This window comes from Neovison vison, chromosome 1 (genome assembly GCF_020171115.1).
Source record: "Neovison vison isolate M4711 chromosome 1, ASM_NN_V1, whole genome shotgun sequence".
NCBI lineage: Eukaryota > Metazoa > Chordata > Mammalia > Carnivora > Mustelidae > Neogale > Neogale vison.
The window spans coordinates 65,545,722-65,569,867 of record NC_058091.1 but is presented as its reverse complement, the minus strand read 5'-3'; the positions used below and the strand labels follow the sequence as shown (position 1 = coordinate 65,569,867).

The following is a 24,146-nucleotide window of genomic DNA, read 5'->3' as shown; positions in this document are numbered from 1 at the left end:
CAAGAGTTTGAGAATGTCAGCAATTGAAGCTGTGTGCAAACCAGCGCCAAGGTGGACACAGCAGCAGCTTCGGAAGAATACTGAGAAGCCAGCTGTTATTCCCATTGGCACAGAAATGTGCCAATCACCTCCCAAATTTCAGGAAGCCTCCGCCAGATTCTGGGGGAAAGAGTGCCTTTGCATGCCAACTAGAAAAGGGACTTCTTGTTTCTATGTGTTAAAATTACATCTGTGGTGACTTATGTACTTTTCTCTCTTTATCCACCCATTCTCCTGTCATAGGTTGGAATGAGAAAGAAAGCATACTGAGGATAGAAACATTTTTCTCTTCCATCTTCCATTGTCTTAACAAACAATTTTATGATTTAAATGTTGATAATAGCCTAGCGGGCATCTTATGTTGATCAATGGTACAGGCATAATGCAGTGAATGAATGCAAATGAATTTCAGAGGATGACTAATCTACCATCCCCGTATGGATCAGTTCATTTCCCAAGCTTGTTAACCAGAAATTTGGGCTAACAAAAACCAGTACTCCAAAATTTCCCTAAGAAAACTTTTTACCTCTAAGCAGATAGAGAAAAAAAAAATTTCCTCTAAGTTTGTTTACCACAAAAGATGAAGAACAAGACAGTTTTTCCTCCAAAATTTATTCTGATTTGGAATTTAAGTCAATTCCATAAAAGTGAAGCCTAGTTAATTTTCACTTTGCCTGTATGTAAATAGTAAATGTAAAGAGTTTTTTGAGATCCGAAGTGTTAACAAACAATCAGAAAGCAGTAACTTCACATCCTTACTTTTCAATATGTGTGAGGCATGGAAAATTTTGTATTGAACAGCAGTCTTCCTCAAAAGGGAGGCAAAATCATCATCATCATCATCATCCTTCTCTTGCATGTGTCTGTGTATCTCCATACTTTGACAAATATATACATATATATTTCTAGTTTGAGAGCAATTTGTTCTCATATGCTAGTTTAGAGGTTGTAATGCAATACAGATAATGTAGCAAACAGAGTTATATTCCACCACCAAAAATAGTGAATCTTTTGCTCTTGGAACTCTCCCAGAAATTTGAGTAAATAAATAAACAAACAATTTGGTTTTTCATAGTTTCAAAAAGCCACTCCCAGTAGGAGAAAGTCTCTTCTGTAAATCACACAAGGAAGAGTGGACAATCAGTGGGAATTCTGTGGGGCAATCCCACTGCCAGTATACCAGTGCCCAGAAGACCTAAAGTTCAATGTTACTCTCAAACCGAGCAGGTAGGCTACTACAGCACATTTCTGGAAATTGGGCAGGAGAGAAATAGGACAGACGGAGATGGGTGTAGAAAGACTCAGGGCAGGAAATGCACTGTGCATGTACCGTAGGTGTTGAACACATTGTTAGAGGGGAGAGAGAGGAGACTACTCCATAACATGGGAGCAAAGCACGGTGACCTTCTTTAGAGAGATACTGCAGACAACTTCTCTTGGCATTAAGAGTGAAAACAAGAGAAATGGTTCAAAATTCACAAGCACTGGGCGCCTGGGTGGCTCAGTGGGTTGGGCCGCTGCCTTCGGCTCAGGTCATGATCTCAGGGTCCTGGGATCGAGTCCCGTGTTGGGCTCTCTGCTCGGCAGGGGGCCTGCTACCCCCTCTCTCTCTCTCTGCCTGCCTCTCCGTCTACTTGTGATCTTTGTCAAATAAATAAATAAAATCTTTAAAAAAAAAATTCACAAGCACTAATTGGGGTGTGCTGTATGGATCATACTCTGCAAGGTGTCTCTGACTCAAGCAGAGCACAAGCTATGTGAGGAGAACAGGTAGGGTCACATTGTGAGTTTTCAAAGCACAATGCAAGATGTCACAACCACAAATATTACAAGGCAAAACAGATTAAGAGCCAAGTGAACAAAAGACCACAGTTTGTATGACTGCATTTATATGAAATGTCCAGAATAGGGAAATCTAAGACACAGAATGCAAACAAGCAGCTCCTGCCCAAGGAGGATAGAATGGAGGCCTAGGAAGGTGAAAACTAAAAGGTATGGGGTTTCTTTTTGAGGTGATGAAAATGTTCTAAAGTTGACTTGAGGTGACAGTTGCACAAATCTGTGAATACACTAAAAATCATGGAATTATACACTTTAGATTGGTGAATTAAATGATATGTAAATTATGTCTCAATAAAGCCATTATTTTAAAACTATAAGATCGTATAAAACATGAAAAAAGAAAAGTTAAGTAAATGGTAGAAGCAATAAGTACTCTCAGGAGTGGGTCTTCTACAGTCCTCTGCATACCCAGCCTCCACTCCTTTATCAGTTACTTACAGGGAACAAAACAGTGGAATCACTGAAATATTCTTGCTCATCTAGAAACAGTGAGACACAGGTAAAACTCTCCAGAAAACATGGGTTCTTCATTTTCTACCATACTTGAATTCCACTTAAATGCAAGGTTGGATAGGGTTCCAATTCAGTCGTAGGAGAACCATGAGCTTGTGATTATTTTCCAGCTTCTTTTCTAGACAAAAGGGCTTTAGCTCTTAACAACACAAACTCGTGGATGAGAGAAAGAAAGAAAGAAAGAGAGGGAGGGAGGAAGGAGGAAAGAAAGAAAGAAAGAGAAAGAGAGAGAGGGGAAGGAAGGAAGGAAGGAAGGAAAAAAGAAAGAAAGAAAGAAAGAAAGAAAGAAAAAAAGAAAGAAAGAAAGAAAGAGAGAAAAAGAAAGAAAGAAAGAAAGAAAGAAAGAAAGAAAAGTAGGCATTCAAACTCTCTGGGCCTTCTCATAAAAAACAAAAAAAAAGGTCTTACCAGAGACTACAGCTTTTACAAAGTTCTTCTATTTGAATTTATTTCAAGCAGTCAATAAATAAATGGTTCCATGCTATTAAATATGGAGAAAAGAGAAGACTACAAACATGTGCTTCTGCCTCCTGCAATTTGGTCCATTTCCCCAGCTCCCTTTTCAGAGAAAGATGCAATTGTTCACTTGATGACCCTGGTACCCAGCATATTTTCTTTGGGGCCATCTTTTGAATATTATTTTTGTTTAAAGCCAAGTAAATGAATGGGGAAGTTGAAAAACATAATCAGAATATTATATTGACACTGTTGTAGATTTTCCGAATACCAAAAAACAAGTAATGAATGGAAATGAGTTTGCCAAAGTGAACATTTTATGCATCTTTATATAGGACATATTCCCAAATGGGAGAAAAGTACGCTTGGATAAAATAAAATAACAAAATATTTATGGAATATTTTAAATTCATGACATACATTTGTATTGAGGCAGAACACTTACCCTGGGGGACTTAAATTCTAAACATTTACTTCTTTGTGTGTGTCTTTTCTCTCTTTCTTATTTTTATCTCTAGTGCTCAGAAGGCACTTTCAGCTACTTGGTTGGGGATACAAATATTCTGCCAACCAGAGGCATATAATTCCCCTGGAACCATCTATCTTTCCAAAATGTCGCTCTTGGTGATATACACAGTGATGGCTAGTGATTGTGTAGGCCCCATGAGATAGTCTAAGACCAAATGAAACTTTTAAACTAACTCAGTCCTGTATTACCATTAGCCCTGAATGACCCAGAAATGACTGTTCTTTTTGTACCATAGCAATATCGTCAAGGAAAACATCCTTCCGTTGGCAGGGTAGCATGGGTCCCTTTACATAGCTATGAGAAAGACTGATCATGTATAGAGCATCAAGGTTTGGAGAAAAAAAACAATGCTGAAAATTTTAGAAAAGACCCAGAAATGAATCCTCAATAAAATTGGTGGTGAGTTATTACTAAAGGCATATTACAAACCTAAGCTTCCTTATTTAGGAATTTGGAGAATTTGTGCTTCTAGTTGAAGAGATTATTGGGATATAATATGACTTCACAGATGCTATATAATAGTCAGATTTTATATCATTACTTGTATTTTTCTTCAAAACTTGAATTGCAACTTCCATATACTAAACAATATGAAACATATGCCTATATCTATACCTATATTTTAAATTTTTTGGCACCACAACCACCACAGGAGGTGTTCCTGGGCTTGGCCCTCCAACTCAGTGGGCCAGTCAATCCTATTGGCCCCCTGCCTCCCTGGAGTCATCAAGCTGGTGCCATGGCCCATGACATAAAGGACATGGGAAGTACATGAAACATACCTGTATTTTATTGTGCTTTTAATCTTGTCAGTAAATAATTTTAAAAGTAATCCATTGTATTATTTTTGTTATACTTTTGCTTTGAGTATGAGTACAGACTGTTGTTGACAAAGTCCTTCCTCAGCTCTGATTGCCCAATTCAAGAAAAAAGAATGTACCAGTTACACTTCTGGGTCTGAATCAGGCCATACACAGAGTGCTCTAATTTTTGCTCAGCAGTCAAGCTTCTCACTGGAAGGCCAAGAGTCTTTATCTCCTATTCCTCAATCCAACCCCAGTCCCAAGTTCTTTCTCACCAAACATCACACTCCACCACCATTTCTCCATTTGACATTCTAATCCTTCTTTTTGCCAATCTATGAATTCATACTCTATGTTTTCACTACCTTTTTCTTTTCAAGACATTCTACAAGTTGATTTGTTTCATCAAGTCTCTCCTAACTCAGCGTAGTGATAATATATTCTTCCATCTGAAGTACCCAAACACCAATGACACAATTCAGAAATACCCAAAGATGATGCATATTATAAATATTTCTGTATGATTTTCTTCTTCTGTATGATTTTTATGATCTATGATGATCATACTTCTGTATGATTTTCTTTTGCCTCATGTCTCATCTCTATTTTGCTAAGCAACTGTGCTTTGCGGTATATCCTTTCACATTTGTGTTCAGTTTCAGAGTGGGATATTCATCAGCCGTTTTCAACAATGTCTCCCCATTGAAGTCTCTAGGAATCTTTGTAAAAACACTTATGCCCAGATTCACTCCAGACCAATTAAATTAGATCTGATTGAGAACAGCTACTCTTAGATGTTTGTAAAACAGGACAGTGTTAGTCTTTTTCCCTCGAGTCCTGGGGTAAAGAGAGAAAATCCTGACCAGTTTGAAACTATAATGGAAAAAGAGAGAGAGAGAGAGAGAGAGAAAATGTTCTATTGAATCCTATGATGAGAAAGCTAAAGGTGATCAAGAGCTTGTGTTTTTCTTGGTCATTCCCATGTCAGTCCAGAGAAATAACAGCATTTGCTTTATTTTTTTTTTAAAGATTTTATTTATTTATTTGTCAGAGAGAGAGGAGCGAGAGTGAGCACAGGCACACAGAGAGGTAGGCAGAGGCAGAGGGAGAAGCAGGCTCCCCGCCAGGCAAGGAGCCCAATGCGGGACTCGATCCCAGGACGCTGGGATCATGACCTGAGCTGAAGGCAGCTGCTTAACCAACTGCGCCACCCAGGCGTCCCCAGCATTTGCTTTAAATGGTGGTCTCCTTCTTCTACTTTAAGTTTCCATAACCTATATCCCCTCTACCCAACTCTTGATGCTGAGTAGTATGATTCTCTAAATTCTATGAGGTATGCTGACTTCAAGAAGTGTGTATTCTAATCTATTGAACCTATGGTGAGCCATGTTTGAGGGTTCTTTCCAGGTAGTGTTGTCTGAGATTGGAGGATAAATTGGAGAATAGATGGAATAGAGATAGTATAGATTGTATACTATATGGATTGGAGTTACCCAACCAATGTGCTATAAATAGTTTTCTAATGTTCTGAGAGGTTGGTCCCTTTCTGCCTCAGGGTGGCCAGGCAAGCTTGGGGTGTACAGTCTAGTCTGAAAGACTCTGGACTAGCACAACCAGATACATTTAACCCAGTGGGAATCTAATGTTATTTTCTGTGTCTTATGGACTGAAAAATCAGGGAAGTCCTGGAGAAATACAGGTAGTAGAATCTTGAGTGGCTGAAGTAACAAGCAATACATAGCACCAGGTTTGTACTTGGTATAAAAAAATTCTATACTGTGCAAAAATCCATCCATCTGTTACAATTACACTTGTAAGTGTATAGCCATAAACAGCAAAATATCAGATATAGAAAACTAAATAATTGGTACTAAAAGAAATTGCCCCCCTGGTGTCACCTGGCAGCATAAAAAAGTCACTGTCAGTAGTAATACATGAGTACAGTAGCATCACAATAAGTACTCAATAGATAGAACTGGATTGAGAATGAACTTTATTTATATATTTATCATCTCCAAAAAAAGTATTTCAATATATATAGAGAGAGAGATTTGGATCAGTTTTTCAATTCCAGTTCTCACATTCAAATAGATTAAAATCGTGTAATTGGATTTGGACATGAAGAAATACTTCTCTTGGTTTAATTATCACAAGAGGAAAATGGGTGGAGCATGAGTCACAGAAAATGGAATGCTGAGCATTGTTGGACTTTAATTTCAAAAAGTGAGATATATATGTTGCTATCAAAATCAGATATATGATTTGATAAGGACATAAAACTCTAAAAGACAAATTTATTATAATTTGTATCCATTCCGTTAATTCAGACACCATTTTCTTAATAATGGCCGAGACAAACACTCAAACTTATGGCGTTTATAGACAAGAAAAGTAGAAATCCTTTTATACTGAGATCACAAAATATTTCCACTAAGCAAGAGTAGAGAGGTTTACCTAAAGAATCCAATGAAGGCACACAGAAAATTCTCTGAGGAATTCAAATATTTTACCTTTTTTAAGTTTTTTTAATCTTTAAGTAATGTCTATGCCCAACGTGGGGTGCTTACTCACAACCCCTAATTCAAGAGCCTCACATCCACCAACTGAACCAGGCAGGGGCCCCAAATTCTAGTATTTTTAAAATATTAATAACATGCATAAAAGACAGAGAATGTTTTATCTAACGAAAAGCAAGCATAAATGTGTGATGGAAAGCAGTAAGAAAGAGGATTTTTAAGGGATTTAGAAATGCTTTTTAAACTCCACTCCAAAACTGCTAGAACTTGTACAGGAATTCAGTAAAGTGTCAGGATATAAAATCAATGCACAGAAATCAGTTGCATTTCTCTACACCAACAACAAGACAGAAGAAAGAGAAATTAAGGAGTCAATCCCATTTACAATTGCACCCCAAACCATAAGATACCTAGGAATAAACCTAACCAAAGAGGCTAAGAATCTATACTCAGAAAACTATAAAGTACTCATGAAAGAAATGCTTTTTAAAGAACAAAAAGGAAAAAGGACCAATCCATGGCCTAGGACATGTTAAGACATTAAGAGCAGAAGTCTTGTAAAAGTATAGTAATGAAGAGAACGTAGTAAAATCTCAGGGCCCTTTTTTAAAATTTCCTCTTGTCAAAAAGAATCCATTCAAACTAAAAAAAGGTATACCTTTGTTTTTTTGTTTTTTTGGTGTTTTTTTTTTGTGTCCAAATAAGATCACATTCTTTTTTTTTTATTGTTTATGCTTTTTAAAAAAATTTTACTTATTTATTTTCAGAAAAACAGTATTCATTATTTTTTCACCATACCCAGTGCTCCATGCCCTCTATAATACCCAACACCTGGTACCCCAACCTCCCACCCCCCTGCCACTTCAAACGCCTCAGATTGTTTTACAGAGTCCATAGTCTCTCATGATTCACCTCCCCTTCCAATTTACCCCAACTCCCTTCTCTCTAAACCCCTTATCCTCTATGCTATTTGTTATGCTCCACAAATAAGTAAAACCATATGATAATTGACACTCTCTGCTTGACTTATTTCACTCAGCATAATCTCTTCCAGTCCTGTCCATGTTGCTACAAAAGTTGGGTATTCATCCTTTCTGATGGAGGCATAATACTCCATAGTGTATATGGACCACATCTTCCTTATCCATTCGTCCGTTGAAGGGCATCTTGGTTCTTTCCATGGTTTGGCGACCGTGGCCATTGCCGCTATAAACATTGGGGTACAGATGGCCCTTCTTTTCACGACATCTGTATCTTTGGGGTAAATACCCAGGAGTGCAATTGCAGGATCATAGGGAAGTTCTATTTTTAATTTCTTTTTTTCCTTTTTTTTTTTCCCCAATTTATTTATTTTCAGAAAAACAGTATTCATTATTTTTTCACCACACCCAGTGCTCCATGCAAGCTGTGCCCTCTATAATACCCACCACCTGGTACCCCAACCTCCCACCCCCCCCGCCACTTCAAACCCCTCAGACTGTTTTTCAGAGTCCATAGTCTCTCATGGTTCACCTCCACTTCCAATATACCTTTGTTTTTAAAAGGGGTCAGTGTGGAGGGTTGGGATTGAAGCTCAAGAAAGTAAAAAACAAACAAACAAACAAAAATGATGGCCATTCTGGAAATTCAGGTTTCTGAGTCTAGTGAATTATAACCCCACCTATTTCAGATATATTTGCTAAACTCCTGTCAATAATCTCCATGGAATATGGAGAATGAAAAGAGTGTTGGAAAACTAGGAAAAGGCAAACATTGTATGATTCTTATTTGGTTAAAAGAAAAAAGCATCAAATTATCTCTGCTTATAAAATACCTCCACTTTAGTTTGGTCTCCAAGTTGAGTACTAATGGCCATGTAACCAGCTCAAAAGGAGTATGCGCGGAGCAGAGCAGCGTTCTCATCGGGCAGATCAGCAGAAGATCCAATCCCTGTCATGAGTTAGTAAGTTCCAGTCACATAAGTGTGACTTTCTGGGACTGTTTCTACAGTAGCCAATGTTTCTTGATTTTTATCTGCTTCCTAAATAGTCCTCACTTTAAGTAAATATGCTGCAAGGTCTTTCTTCCAAGTGTGTAGCCTACTAGGATCAGTTCCATTAATTTTACAGATAAAGTAAAATACTCTAAATTATACTTCTTCCCAAAATGTATGTATCTATGTGTTATATGCTTATAAATTTGAGAGACAACTTGTGTGAATGAAATAGCCATGTGGCCGTGTGCCATGATCCATTTTCTGTGAAGCCAGGAGAATATTTATTGTGGTTTAGCACTCTTGTATAGAGAGGCCCCACACACTCAGGCCCTAACAGAGCACTTATCCTCCTACTGAGTTAAAACCACCCACGGGAACAGGGGACACAGGAAGTACAGCCAGTGACATGGCCGTGGTGACTGACTGGATTTGCCATGACTAGAACACCAAACACAACCTGGATTATAGAAAAAGCACATTCACTTTGGGATCTATTAAATGTATAAATCTCTCTCTCAGGGCAGCAAGTGCGATCCTTCAAAAACATTAGATCATATCGCTCTGTCATTCAAAGCCTTCTGTGTCTCCCTGTTTTTCTCTAAGTTCCTAAACTGTCTACCACTCCTCCCACGCCAAGCTTCTCCTGGCATGTCAACTCTAGGCCTTTATCTTTTCCTCCTCTCCCTTCATCCCCTATGCTCCAGGATGCTGGCCTCCTGTCTGTTTCTAAGACATGCCACTCATGTTCCTTGCAGGGTGCTTGCTGTTCCCTGAGCCTGAAAGGCTCCTCCCAGAGAATCTCATGAATCCTCCCACAGTTCATTCAAGTCTTTGCTTCAAGTCATCTCAGAGCCATCTTCTTAGACCCTTCTCCATTTATTTTTTTTTTCTGTTGATTACCCTCAAATTTATTTTTTCACTCTGATATATATTTTTAATTAATGTATAATAGATTATTGGTTTCAGAGGTAGAGGTTAGTGATTCATCAGTCTTATATAATACCCAGTGCTCACTACATCATGTGCAGTCCTTAATGTCCATCACCAGTTACCCCATCCTCCTACTCACCTCCCCTTCAGCAACCCTGTTTGTTTCCTTTGATTAAGAGTCTCTTGTGGTTTGTCTCCCTCTCTGATTTTGTCTTGTTTTCTTTTGATCCTGTTTTGTTTCTTAAATTCCACATATGAGTGAAATCATATGATAATTGGGTTTCTCTGATTGACTTATGTCGCTTAGCATAATATCCTCTAGTTCTATCCACATCGTTGCAAATGGCAAGATTTTTTTTTTTTTTGATGTCTGAGTGATAGTCCATTGTGTAGATATACCACATCTTTATTCATTCATCTGCAGATGGACATTGGGCTCTTTCCATACTTTGGCTATTGTGGACATTGCTGCTATAAACATTGAGGTACAGGTGCCCTTTCGAATCACTGTGTTTGTATCTTTGGGGTAAACACCCAGTAGTGCGATTGCTGGGTTGTAGGGTAGCTCTATTTTCAACTTTTTGAGGAACTTCCATACTGTTTTCCAGAGTGGCTGCAGCAGCTTGCATTCCCACCAACAGTGTAGAAGAGTTCCCCTTTCTCCACATTCTCTCCAGTATCTGTTGTTTCCTGACTTGTTAAATTTAGTCATTCTGACTGGTGTGAGGTGGTATCTCACTGTGGTTTTGATTTGTATTTCCCTGATGCTGAGTGATGCTGAGCATTTTTTCATTTGTCTTTTGGCCATTTGGATGTCTTCTTTGGAGAAATGTCATTTTCATATCTTCTGCCCATTTCTTGATTCATTATTTGTTCTTTGGGTGTTGAGTTTGATAAATTCTTTATATGTTTTGGATACTAGCCTTTTATCTGATATGTCATTTGCAAATATCTTCTCCCATTCTTTTGGCTGTCTTTGGTTTTGTCAACTGTTTCCTCTGCTGTGCAAAAGTTTTTTATCTTGAGGAAGTCCAAATAGTTCATTTTTGCCTTTGTTTCCCTTGTCTTTGGAGACAAGTCTAGGAAGAAGTCGCTGTAGCCGAGGTCACAGAGATTGCTGGCTATTTTCTTCTCTAAGATTTTGATGGATTCCTGTCTCACATTTAGGTCTTTCATCCATTTTTTAGTCTATCTTTGTGCATGGTGTAAGGAAATGGTCCATTTCATTCTTCCTTTTTCCTTTCTCAGTCTGATTTATTTCATTTAGCATAATACTCTCTAGGTCCATCCACGTTGTCTCAAATGGCAAGATCTCATCTTTTTTTTAAGGCTGAGTAATATTCCTCAAAACTATTTTTGAGGAATAAATGAACAATTATCCAGCTGATTTGTAGCCTAAAAAAAAAAATTAGAACCAAAGGTGTAGATTTAGTCATACAAGACGAGAATTTAAGAGCTGATTGTATTTATAAAGGAAGTCAGAGGACTTCTAAGTTCCTTAGAAAGCTAAGATTTTGACCTAAGAAATACACACACACACACACACACACACACACACACACAGGCTCTATGTAGAGCAATATATAGCCAGTTATTTTCCTCAAAACAGTCATCTTAGAAGACACTTGAAAAAACATGTTTTGTGGACAAATGTATTTGGGAAATGCTGTGCCATCTCACCTTCTTGGATATTCACAGTAAACATCAATATGTTGAAGGATCTGAAAAATCTTTCATGTATTAGTCAGGGTTTTCCAGAGAAACAGAACACTGACTAATACAGATATAGGTACCAAGACCAGTGCCAGAGGAACAGAATCATAAGGATGAGTTTTCTGAATTGGTTCTCAGTTTTCTGTAGTTGGATCTCTAATTTGTTAAGGTTTAAAGATGCTGATTAATCTCTTCCCAGTAATAAAGAAAGCACTGATAATGCATGTTGTGATGTGGCAATAGAGATAGGAAAAAAATCAACTTTGGATATCCCTAATCAAATACTTACAAGAGACAAGTTTCTGGGTAACCATATATAAGATGCATTTTTGTCAAACTAACGAGTATCATGAGATTAACTTCTCCTAATGATTGTTGCTCCCAACGTTGCTGGACAAAGTGGGGAAATAAAAAGAAGAGCAGAGGGATTAAAATTTCCAGCTCAGGCACCACATAAATGATCAGGAAGCTTCTATATCTGCTCTGAAAGAGAATACTTCCTATAGCTGTGGAGCTGCCTCCCTCCAGGATCTCATCATGCTAGTGGTTGAATTACAAAACAGATTGGATTCCCAACATTGCAGGGTGTCTATTATTAAAGTGAGGGCTTTGATCAGGGAGGAATGGGACCCTGGAAATCGGAATGGGGACAGATGGGAAGCCCCTGATGAAGCTGGGGACACTGAACCCCTAAATTCTGAAGAGTTTTCTTTGCCAGTAGAAGCAGCCTCTTCACCCTGTCATTACAAAATACTGTAGACTAGGCATCTTAGACAGCAAACAAATTTTTTTCTCATAGTTCTGAAGGTTGGAAATCCAAGATCAAAGCGTCAACATGTTTGGTTTCTTCTGAGGCCTCTCTCCTTAGCTGCCTACTTGCTGCATCATACATGGTCTTTCCTCTGTAGTCATCTGATTAGATTAGGTGCCATCTAACACCTTCTTCTTGAATTGATTAGTGCCTTAAAGGCCCCATCTCCAAATAGAGTCACATTCTGAGGTACTGAAGTTAGGGCTTCAACATATGTAGGGGAGGGAGACACAATTTAGTCCATAACACTGCAATTTTTTTTAAAGATTGTTTTAAAATTTATTTGGGGGCAGGGGAAGAAGCAAACTCCCTACTGAGCAGAAAGCCCAACACAGGACTTGATGCACTCTGAAATCATGACCTGAGCTATAGGCAGACACTTAACCTAACAAGCCACCTAGGTACCCTTATAACACTGCAATTCTTTTTTAAGTTTAATTTTTTTAAAACTCTATGCTTCCCAAGAGTATTTGACTATAATATTCTTTTTTAATAAAGATTTTTATTTATTTATTTGACAGAGATCACAAGTAGGCAGAGAGGCAGACAGAGGGAGAGGAAGGGAAGTAGGCTCCCCCTGAGCGGAGAGCCTGATGTGGGGCTCAATCCCAGGACCCTGAGATCATGCCCTGAGCCGAAGGCAGAGACTTTAACCCACTGAGCCTCCCAGGCACCCCTATAATACTCTTAATACACATGTTCAATTATATATCAAAGAATAATATTCCTCACTTTGAATATACTTTAACACTGACCCAGATTTATATAGCAATATCAATAATAATACTACTACTTAAATAATAAAAGTATAACACAATATAGAATTTATATAACATCTTTTTTGCATATTTAATACTTATATAGTAACAACAATAATATTCTTTATAATAAAAATTCATTACAAAGTAATTGACAGAGTACTTTTATCCATGTGATTCATTTAATTAGGTATACAGAGCAGATATTATTATCTTTACTTAATGAAACGAAAGATCTTAAAAAGCCTAGAATGGTTAGGACTTACCAAGGTCATACAGATAGTAAACAACTTCTTACACAATTGATTTCTTGACTTTGTAATACAGTTTTTAAATACTATATAATACCCATCCTATCTTAATAATATACTACGGCTCCCACTTCAGATCAAGACATAATTGAACAGGGATGGTACTATATTAGCAAAAAAAAAAAAAAAAAAAAAAAAACCCATGGTTCAAATCAGCCTTCACACTCATTGGGCCATGTCATCATGGAAAAGTGATTTAATACCTCTACCCCTCAGGTAGGATATTGATAAAAATATTTATCTAAGGGACTTATTAAAAGGATTAGTAAGTTCATGAAAAGTACTTCAAATATTACCTAACACGTACAAAGTGCCAATAAATGTTAGCTATTACTATTGAGATAAAAGTTACTGGCTTTAATAGCAAAATAATATCCTATAACATGGATATAATATAATCAATCAATAACTTCCTACAAAGTCCATTTTTGTCCTTGGTTTCCATTCTGAAAAACAAAAAATGAACAATACTTGAAGATTGAAAGAATGTTAAGTGCCATTTTAAAACAGAAGTAAATGAAGAATTCCCAAATACCTCCTAGCCCTGAGCAGACTTCAGTAGGGATTGTCGTAGCCCAGTGGTCCTTCTGAGGTCAGCAGACTTGGTGTGGAAGTCACTTAAGAACATGCTATCTCACGGGACTTTGAGTATTTCCTGCCCATGATCAGCAACATCTTTTCTTGCAGTATTTTGGCAGGTTTGTCCTTGTTCCCGGCCAGATTCAGGAAGTTCAGAAGCACATGAAAACAAACAATACATTAAAACACTTCTCTCAAATTATTCAAAGCTCAAAAAAACAAGAATTATTCTGCAATATTGGGACTTGGCCAGTATTTTATCTTATTAATTATATTTATTCATTCTCAATTGATATGTCCATCATTTTCTTCCCAGCAAATAATTGTCTTGGCAGTGATTTCCATTAAACTTTTTTCTTGAAGTATATTTAAGTATAGGAAGTGATTAGGGTATCAATGTATTTTGCAAAATTTTACAGACATTTTCATGACTTGGACTGTTTTGTTCCTTGTGCAATTTTCAAATTATGCTTTATTATTAAGATCATTCCTAGTGATTATTGTCCTTAAGATCATCTTGATTTTTTTCCTAAAAATCCCTTCCCTTGATTTCAATTATCATAGTTGGATGAATCACAAGCCAACAATATAATGTTCTGCTTTTCCAGAGTTTGCTTATCATTTAAGATCCATCTAAATATCTGCTCCTTAATTAAAAAACAACAACAACAACAACAACAAAACCTTTCCAATTTCCCAACTCCACATAATAGCCAAACTATTTGGCTTCTATTTCTCATTATAGTCACTTGACTAAATTCAATGGGCTTTTGCCAATCATCATTTCACTTATCTTTTCAGCAAGACTTATCTGAAAACCATTCCCTCCCTCTTGAATTACTCTCTTCCATGACAAAACAAGCTCCTGGATCTCCTCTTACCTCCCTGGCTTTTCCTTCTCCATCACAGACTCCTCTTCTAACAAGACATTAAATGTTATAGTTTGTCAAGTCTGGATGAGAGGCTCTATTCACTTCTCTTCCTGGGCAACTTCAAGCATGCCCACAGTTTTATTTGACTTATAAATTTATATCTCCATCCCAGACATTCCCTCTTGGTGTCAGACCCATGTGTCTAGCTGCCTACATGACATTTTTGCTTTGAAATCTCAGGAACAGTTACACGCAATGGACCAAAGTTGAGCACATGAACTTCTCCTCCCAAATCTGGTCCTTCTGGAATTTCCTTTTTCTGTGATAAACATAGTCATCCAGTTATGCAAGCCTGAAAATCTAGGACTTATCCTTGCTATTTCCCTCTCCCTCAGCCCTTATATGCTATTCCACACCACGTGTCAATTCTCCCTACGAAATATTTCAAAAATCTGCTCACCCCCCTGCTCCAAGCTACCATCTTTTCTCACCTAGACTATTACAATTATCTCTAACTTTCCATTCTTGCCCCTCCCAATCCATTCTGCATATTGCACCAAAAGTTGCTTTTTCAATATGCAAATCTGACAACATCATCTTCCCTTACAACTCATCCATGGCTTCCTGATTATCTTGGAATAAAGTCAAACCCCTCAGTCTCCTTTGTCCTACGAAGTCCTGACACCTATCCAACCTCATTTTATACCATGCCCCATCACATCCACTTCGCTCTTGCCGTGATGCACTTGGTCTTGTTAAGTTACCTCAAATATGTCATCCTCCTGCCATAGGACATTTGGAAATGCATTTTCACCTGCCTGGATTGCTGAGCTCAGAGTGATCATGTAAGAGTCAACTAGAATACTTCTGAGTGTGAAAGGGGCACTATTACTAATTCCACCAGGCAAAACAAAAGGCATAAACTAAGTTTTCCAGGGAAATTTGAGATATATACTCACTTGAAATTAACTTGCATTCATTCAACAGATCTCAGATCAAATGTCACCTCCTCAGGGAAGCTTAAAACAACATTCCTTCACCCATTATAAGTTTCTTTCTTTTTTTTTTTTAATAAATTCTTTTATTTTTTATAAATATATATTTTTATCCCCAGGGATACAGGTCTGTGAATTGCCAGGTTTACACACTTCACAGCACTCACCAAAGCACATACCCTCCCCAATGTCCATAACCCCACCCCCTTCTCCCAACCCCCCTCCCCCCAGCAACCCACAGTTTGTTTTGTGAGATTAAGAGTCATTTATGGTTTGTCTCCCTCCCAATCCCATCTTGTTTCATTTATTCTTCTCCTACCCACTTACCCATTATAAGTTTCTTAACACAATATATGTCTCTTTTGTTCCATTATAAGTTTCTTAACACAATATATGTCTCTTTTGTTCCACTCTCCAAAGTTACAACTTTACATTTATGCACATAATTGTTCTTTGCTGTCCCCTCCAGTAGACTAAACTCCTTGAGACCAAGTCTGTTCCCAAGGTTCTTCACTATTGTATTATCTGCCAAAACTACCATGTGTCATAAATATCTTGTATATTAAATATCATTTCTCAAATGAAGAACATAAAATAATGCCTCTTTTAGAACTTCCTTTTTTCTGTGATTGGCACAACCAATCATCCAGTGATGCAATGCAGAAATCTAGGAACTATCCTTGACACCTTCCTCCCCCTCAGCCCCAGGGTTCATAGACTCTTCTCTCTCTTCTTTGTCCTGTCTCTCTCTCCCTCTCTCTCTCTCTCTCTCTCTCTCTCTCTCTCCTCCCCACCTCTCCTGCTGTGTGTGTATACATTTTTTTTTCCAGAAAGCTATCACATTCATCAGATACAAAGGACATGTCTTCTGATAACAAGTGGTTTCTGAAACTAATGCTATTCATTTAAGTTTCTTGTCTATAAGAAACTTGCTTGCTAGAGACCTGGTGTAAGAGTCCAAATCACTCTTTCAACCATAGTTCTAAAATGTGAATGGCCTTTCAGTGTAAAAATTATATTTAATTTAAGTACACTTATCAGAATGATAACTGAGTAATGTATAAAATTATTGAATCACTATATTGTAGACCTGAAACTAATATAAAGCTGTGTGTTAACTAAACTGAAATTAAAATATTTTAAAAATTTAAAAATGATATTTAATTTTAAAATTAAACATTAAATAATTATCTTTCAGTTTTACCAACTGAAACATTTTATAAGATAGCTAGGGAGCCATTCAAGGCACAGAAATTTTCAAGTTACTTATCCATATAAAATCATAAAGCCTACAATTCTTCTTTCTGAAAGAGGGATCCAAACCCAAATATTCCAGTACCATTAAACATCAGACTTCTTCTAGCGTATGCCGTATTTGCTCATTTCTGTAGCTCTCTTCTAAATGATTAATTAATTATCTGAGTGCCAAGATTACATCCTATGGATCTTTGTATTTTTCTTTTCCACACCTACTTTTTATCACTTTGTATAATGTTGTGAATGAGCATTTGTTGAAATGAATTCAATTAACCTAGGGTCCCCTCAGAGCCTGCCCTAGAACTGGCCCCTTTGCTGACTCACTTACTCAAAAGTTCTACTGACCTGCAAGATGCCCCGATCTCCAGTGGGGTCCAGACTCCCTGTGGTCTAACCATGGCACCAGTGGGTACCATGCATTCCCGTGTCATGGGCCAAAGCATTCCTGTCATACTGGGCTTGCAATGCTCCCATGAAAAAGTACCGGGATAAACATTTGTCTTTCCTTGGGACATAGCTTTGGTACTTACCTTATAACCCTAAACTACCCAGCAGACAGAGGAGAAACAGACTGGTGGATCAAAGGAAACCATGAATAATGTCATGGGTGATCTCATTGGTCACTGCTGTAGAGAATAGGAATAGTGGCCCCATGTAGCAGACACCACAAGCTGTAGTTAGACACCACATGTAGTTAGACACCACGAGCTCCCGAGGCCACTTGGCTTCTAATCCCAATTCAGTCTCCTGCAAGCAAGTTCTTTGTGTTCCTCAGTACAAGGGGGCTGATAAACACATCTCCTTCAGGCGGACTGTCATAAGGACTAGACAAGCTCATTCAGATACAGTCCTTAAAACAGTTCCTGACTTAGAAATTCTCCTAAACAATACTGACTATCATGGGAGGGGGAAATGAGGGGACAGGCAGAAACCTCAGGAAGAACAGTAAGTAAATAAAAATAATAGTTACTTTTTTTTGAATGCCTACCATGTGCCAGACATCATGAAGGGTTGGGGGTGAACAAGCACAGCTCTATCTACATCTATATCCAGAGCTGTAACATTTATTTAAAACAACAAACTTTTCTTTGGTGAGATTCTAGAATTAAAAAGCATTACCCCAGGGGCACCTGGGTGGCTCAGTCATTAAGCGTCGGCCTTCAACTCGGGTCATGATCCCAGGGTCCTGGAATCGAGCCCCTCACTGGGCTCCTTGCTCTGTGGGAAGCCTGCTTCTTCCTCTCCCGCTCACCCTGCTTATGTTCCCTCTCCCTCACTGTGTCTCCCTCTGTCAAACAAATAAGTAAACAAATAAAATAAAAAACATTATCCCAGAAATAAGTGAATAATGTGCAAGCTGACACCAGTGTTTTCATTACTTAAGGCAGACCCAGATCACATATTCCCTAAAATGACACTGCAAATTATTCCCCTCATCCTTAATCTTTATAAGAAGACACGTTCTTTGTGTTCTTTTAAGTTCTTTTATAGTTTCTTGGAATTCTCTTCAGGCGTTTCTGCTACTTCTTGTTCAATATCTTTTTTTTATTAGACTTCTGTGTTCCTGGTGATTGTAACTTTTTTTCCCTCAACTTTTTTTTTTCTTCTCATTTTCCTTCTGTAAAACCATCAAGCTGAAGAATGTCGAGTCTGAGTTGAAACCTGCCTCACCTGCTTTAGAAAAGAAGGACACTGTTATTTGTATATTCACCTTCGTAATATGCAGGTCCTAAAATGCACCTTCATCATAAAGTATTTAATAATTCTAAGCCAAAGTTGTATGGTGATATATACACCTTAGCCACCAGAGAGGCCCAGCCTCACTCAAAAACCTAAAGCAGAGGACTGAAGCCCCCAATAGGAAATGTGGTCTAATCAGCCATCTTGGATCTCGAGCAAGCTCATAACCCTCAGAACAGTCATCTCTGCCTAAGTTATCTAAACTGGCTGCCTCTACTGTCCCATAAATCTACAGAGAGATCAAATTGTACAACCTTCCTCCTCTTTGTTTGGCTAGATAAACATCTCAGGAGAAATAATTCACTTTGCTAATTGAGAGTAGTCATCTGAAATATCTGAAGCCGTCCGCTGAGGCTGTGCAGCCTGGTGAAGCTCCTAGCTGTGATTTGGGGGTCTGGGTTCTCTCTGCCTTAAGTTTGCAAGTTTACAGCAGTGCTGTGCGTGAGTACTGTCTAAGGAAGCTCGAAGGAATACCTTTCCCGAGAGCCTCTGCTCTCCCACCATGTCTGGGCTGCTCCACAGTGGTGGCTTTCTGACACGACCCCGGGCTCATCCTCCTTGCTCAGATCCCCTGCGATGACTCTCCGCATGTTTCCTGCTACTATTATCATGACCTTCCTCCACGTCTCAGATGCAACAGGAGCACAGTAGCCATGGCTCTGTTCCTTTCCTACCCATCTTCTCCACCCTGAAATGACCTTGACCCCACAACTGGGGCCAGACTCTGGTTCCCATCATGTGGCCCGTGTTCCAGCCTCTGTACGTTGTCACCGCTGCCAGAGTCTCCACCATCTTTGCCAGTTACATAAGAGGCCACAGAACGTCTGTCTGCTCCCTAGCACAAGCTTTTATGAAGCAGAGACAGCCCGAGAGGCCAAGTGGGCAAGAGGTCCATCCCGGAACCACGTCCCCTGGGAGGGTGAGTGGCTGTCTCCGGGTCTTGGCTCCCAGAGCCACTCGGCTCTGCTCTCTGCCTGTGTTTGCAGCCTGAAATACTCAAGGACGACATGTTATGTTTTCAGCTTGAAGGGGCAAAAGAGAAGCAGCCCTTTCAAAATAATAATTCCCCTGCTGTTTGTTTCATTCTGGAACACAATAAGGACGGGCTGAGGACACGACTCTGAGCTGTCAACACTTCCGACCCAGCTTCCATAGCACCTTTCACTTGCCAGAAAAAAAGTTGCTTAAGTTAAACAAGGGCCTAATGAATAGTCAAAATAATTGTTTAGTTTGGATATAAGGTCTTAGGTAAATAGATGAGTGCCTGAGACCAGAGGCCAGAAAAAGCAGTCCAGCAGGAGTCCACTTGTTCTGTTTTTCGGACATCAGCCCAGTGGCCTCTGCTTCTCCAGGGACCAGAGTTACTGAAGTATTTCTCTCTTCCCACGAGCATATTGAAGCAATTTAGCATCAGAAGGGGCTCATAAAAGCAGGGAGAAAGGGAGAGAGCTTTCTATGTTAGAAATATATACTTAAGACATGAAGTTCACCTCAGCAGAGTCTCCAATTAATAGAATGCTCAACATATGGAATGTTTGGCTTGTTTGTATTTAAGTGTTCATGTGGAAAACTTTCTAAAATGCTTTGTTACCCACTTAGGATTGTCCTGCCTCCTGCCTTACTAGTATTTTTAACGTGATTTCATCCTTTTTAAACACTATTATTTACTAAACCTAAAGACCATCATTAGGTTTATGAGTAATCCACTTCCACGACTGTAATTGTAGTTATAGACAGAATAATCATTGATAAGGAACCTTCCAGATATGGGTTCTGTAGGTTCTTGTCGTTGATGTTGATTTGTTTTGTTCTGTTTGTTTATTTAGGTGTCCTTGCTATCAACTTGCTTCACGGTTTCTTTTTCCCCAAAACGGCATTACATCATGAAAATTCTATTTAATTAAGAGCTTGATTAAATTAGTTGCTAGGTAATTTCAGTTCTACTGAATAATATTTTTAATAATTGCCTTCCATCTCTTACTTGAAAATAATAGGTGCCTTGTTGATCCAGAACAGGATTTGGTTGTCTTACCCGTTCAGCCCATTTCCGCTGGACTGCTGTTCAAATAAACAACATCTATCTGATTGAATCTCGAATTCATCAAGGGGGTGGATTTCCCTGGCATTTAGGTTCCAGGAATCATGATGAATATGTCTTTGGTTTATCAGCAAATAGCAATCAAAGCATGCATTGGGCAATAAAAAGTGAATGCTCAACTATTCATGCAATTTTTCACCCTGATAATACAGGAGAGGGATTAACAACGTGGGGTTTAAGATCCGATTTTGATTTTGAGCACAAGCTCCACACCTATTATTTCTGTGAGCTCAGACAAATTATCAAATTTCCACTGGCTTCAGTTTCCTCATCTGCAAAATGGTGTAATAACACCTACTCCACTGGGTTGTTGGGCAGATGATGGTCAATAATGCAAGTAAAATGCTCGGTCTGGTGTAAGGATTGGCTTACTGTTACCCATCATGCTATTTTCACCTTGTAATTTTCTCACAACAACCTATGGGGTGGGCAAAGCTGCTGTAATTATGCTAATTAATTTAAATATTAATTATTCTAATTAATTTAAATATTTAAATATAACCACCTCCAAGTGGTTATATTTATCAATGGGCAATTGATTTGCCCATAACCACCCAAGAGGGTGAAATATTGATCCTCTCGGCAACAGGAGTCTCTGAATTACTCACGCCTTGCCTTCTCTTTACCCACTCTGCCATGCGGTGCTGTCTTCTCAATGTTTCCCTAAACTTAAAGCCTTAGAAGATAATGGGCATCCTCTGCCTTACACTGTCAGATGGACAAATGGAATACATTTTGGCAAAGGCTTTAAAACCTATGTTGATATTACACAGACATTTTCTGGGAAAATGGTACCTTCTGAACTGCAAAGTCAGGAGGAATGTTTTGTTAATACGGAGGGAAAAAAATGCTGGGGGACAAGTGATTTCAAATCAATGAGCCTAAAGCCATTCAGAGAAGCCCACAGGGATGATACAACAGGTCAACAAGACTAAAACTTAGCCAGCTTTGTAGACCAAATGAATACAGTCTCATCCATGCAGAAGTTGTTACATATAGTCTCTCTTCTAAAACTAAAACAGAAATCATTTAGGCAGTGCTGAATTTATTATATCATTTTGACATGCTGTATTTTCTCCATGGCTGTTAAATTTCACCTTCTATCATGTGAGGGACTGTGATTTTTTTTTAAACCAGGTGTGTTCTCTCCTTAAGGTTAGAAAGCAATGGTTACATGAGGGGAGAGCTCTGCTGTGAAGTTCAGTAACCTAGATTTAAGGACCAGCCCTGCTAATTCTGAGCTTAAAGAACCATAAGCTTAGGCAGTCACTTAAAGTCAATAACCATCTACTGAGTGCCTTTAAAGATTTATTTATTTATTTATTTATTTGAGAGATAGAGGGAGCAGAGGGAGGGTCAGAGGGAGAGAATCATCAAACAGAACTCCCAACTGAATGGGGAGACCAACTGGGGGCCAGTCCCATGACTCATGAGGTCATGACCTGAGCTGAAACCAAGAGTTGGATGCTTAACCAACTGAGCCATTCAGACGTCCGTACTGAGTGCCTTTAAAGGGCCTGAGCTCTGAGCTGGGACTGGGTAGGTGAACAGCAGTCCCTTGTTTTCTTTCCCTGAGCCTCCTTTTTCTCACCTATACAGTAAGGATAATAATAGTGATTCTCTTCACAAGACTATTGTGAGGATCCAATGAGATGAAGAAGAAAATAAATATACTGTGATGTTTGTGAAAGTGCTTTGTAAACTTTCCAAAGTGTTATAAACATGGGGTGTTCAAGACAAGCTGCTGAAGACAGGAAAACCCTTCAACTCTCCCCAGTGGCTTTCTTGTAACTGCTGGCCATCCACTCCAGGAGCTTGCCAAATGCTAACAGCATTCCTTTCTTTGATGTCAGATGATATTCATATTTATAAAAGTACTTTTCCATCTCTTCCCTCCTCCTCCCACTTTGCTTTATTCTGTAAACTATAACATTCCTTAATATCAGTATGGCACTATAATATCAGATGATATAAAGCATTAAATAAGGTACCAATATAAAATTCAAAGCACAGAATAGTCCAGAGGCTCACAGCTTGCAGTTGGTAAGCCCATCTATTTGTAAGGGATATTTTAAACATTGCCAATGGTGTGGATTACAGCTGAAGGGGATCTCACCCAGGCGCTTGTTGATTACAGGAGGTGGGAATGGTAGAGAGAAGACTGTCCCTCCTCTCTACTCATAGGCTAAGGCCTGCTGCTGCCTCACATCTGGGAAAGAGTAGTTTATGGGAGTGGACCCATTACTCATGGAACTGAAATTTTCCCTGATTCAGTTCTTCCAGAAATATAGTAGATCTCATGTATTTTTACCTCTCCTCTAATTCCACACTTTATGTATTATTTGGCAAATTTTGTCTTTATATTTATTCTTGTCAACAGAAGACATTCACTTAGAGTCTGATATATGCCATACAATACACAAAGCTGTATGGAAAAGTGCAAAACACATAACATGCAGAGTCCTTGCTTTTCAGGAGTTGACAAAAAAGTAAACCCAGCATTTATGGCAAGACAGCAAGTGTTATTTTAGATTCTTCAACCAATGACACTTTACAAGGAGGCAACTGAGGCTAAGAGAAATAAATTTCCCAAGATCGTACAGGTAACAGGTGTCTGAGCTGAGGTTGACCCCGAGTCTGTTTCGTACTAAAGTCAATGCCCTTGATCGGGAAGGCAGAAGACACATCACAAAGGAAAGGGAATGCAGACATTAAAGAAAACCTACAAAAAAAATAAGTTCTACAAACCCTAGCAACTGTTATGTCCAAGGGATGCGAAGTATCCAAACTACCTGGAGCAAGATGGGCCTTCACTGAGCGGGTTCTAAAGCAGATCCATGATATGGCCTAGGCAGCAGGATGGTAGACACCAGTGAGAAGGCAACTGTGCTAAAACCAGGAGAATAACACTGGGCAATTAAACATGTTAATAAGAATAAAAGCTATAATTCCAGAACACCATTCGTCCTTCCCAATTCAGATGCCTCATCTTTGTGGCCCTCGGACAATGGACATTTTGTAAATTCCTATGATTTTCACAGATCCATCTTCTAGGCAGATCTAAAAGGGAGCAGAGTGCTGCTTCGCTCATAAGAGATTGCCAAGTTCATTACACTCAGCATTCATTAAATATCCCTTCTCGGGGGTGCCTGGGTGGCTCAGAGGGTTAAGCCTCTGCTTTCAGCGCAGGTCATGATCTCAGGGTCCTGGGATCAAGCCCCGCATCGGGCTCTCTGCTCAGTGAGAGCTTGCTTCCTCCTCTCTCTCTCTCTCTCTCTCTGCCTCTCTGCCTACTTGTGATCTCTGTCCATAAAATAAATAAATAAATAATCTTTTTAAAAAAATCCCTTCTCACATAGCTCTCTATTATGCAAGGTGAATGGAAATCATTTTCCTCCTGACATTTAGT

At 38.8% G+C, this 24,146-nt stretch overlaps 1 protein-coding gene across 3 annotated transcripts in view; it reads left to right on the top strand.

The window, feature by feature from the left end:
- The window catches only part of PDE7B (phosphodiesterase 7B), a 319,410-nt gene that overhangs the window by 217,308 nt on the left and 77,956 nt on the right, over positions 1 to 24,146 (top strand). The window lies entirely within an intron of this gene.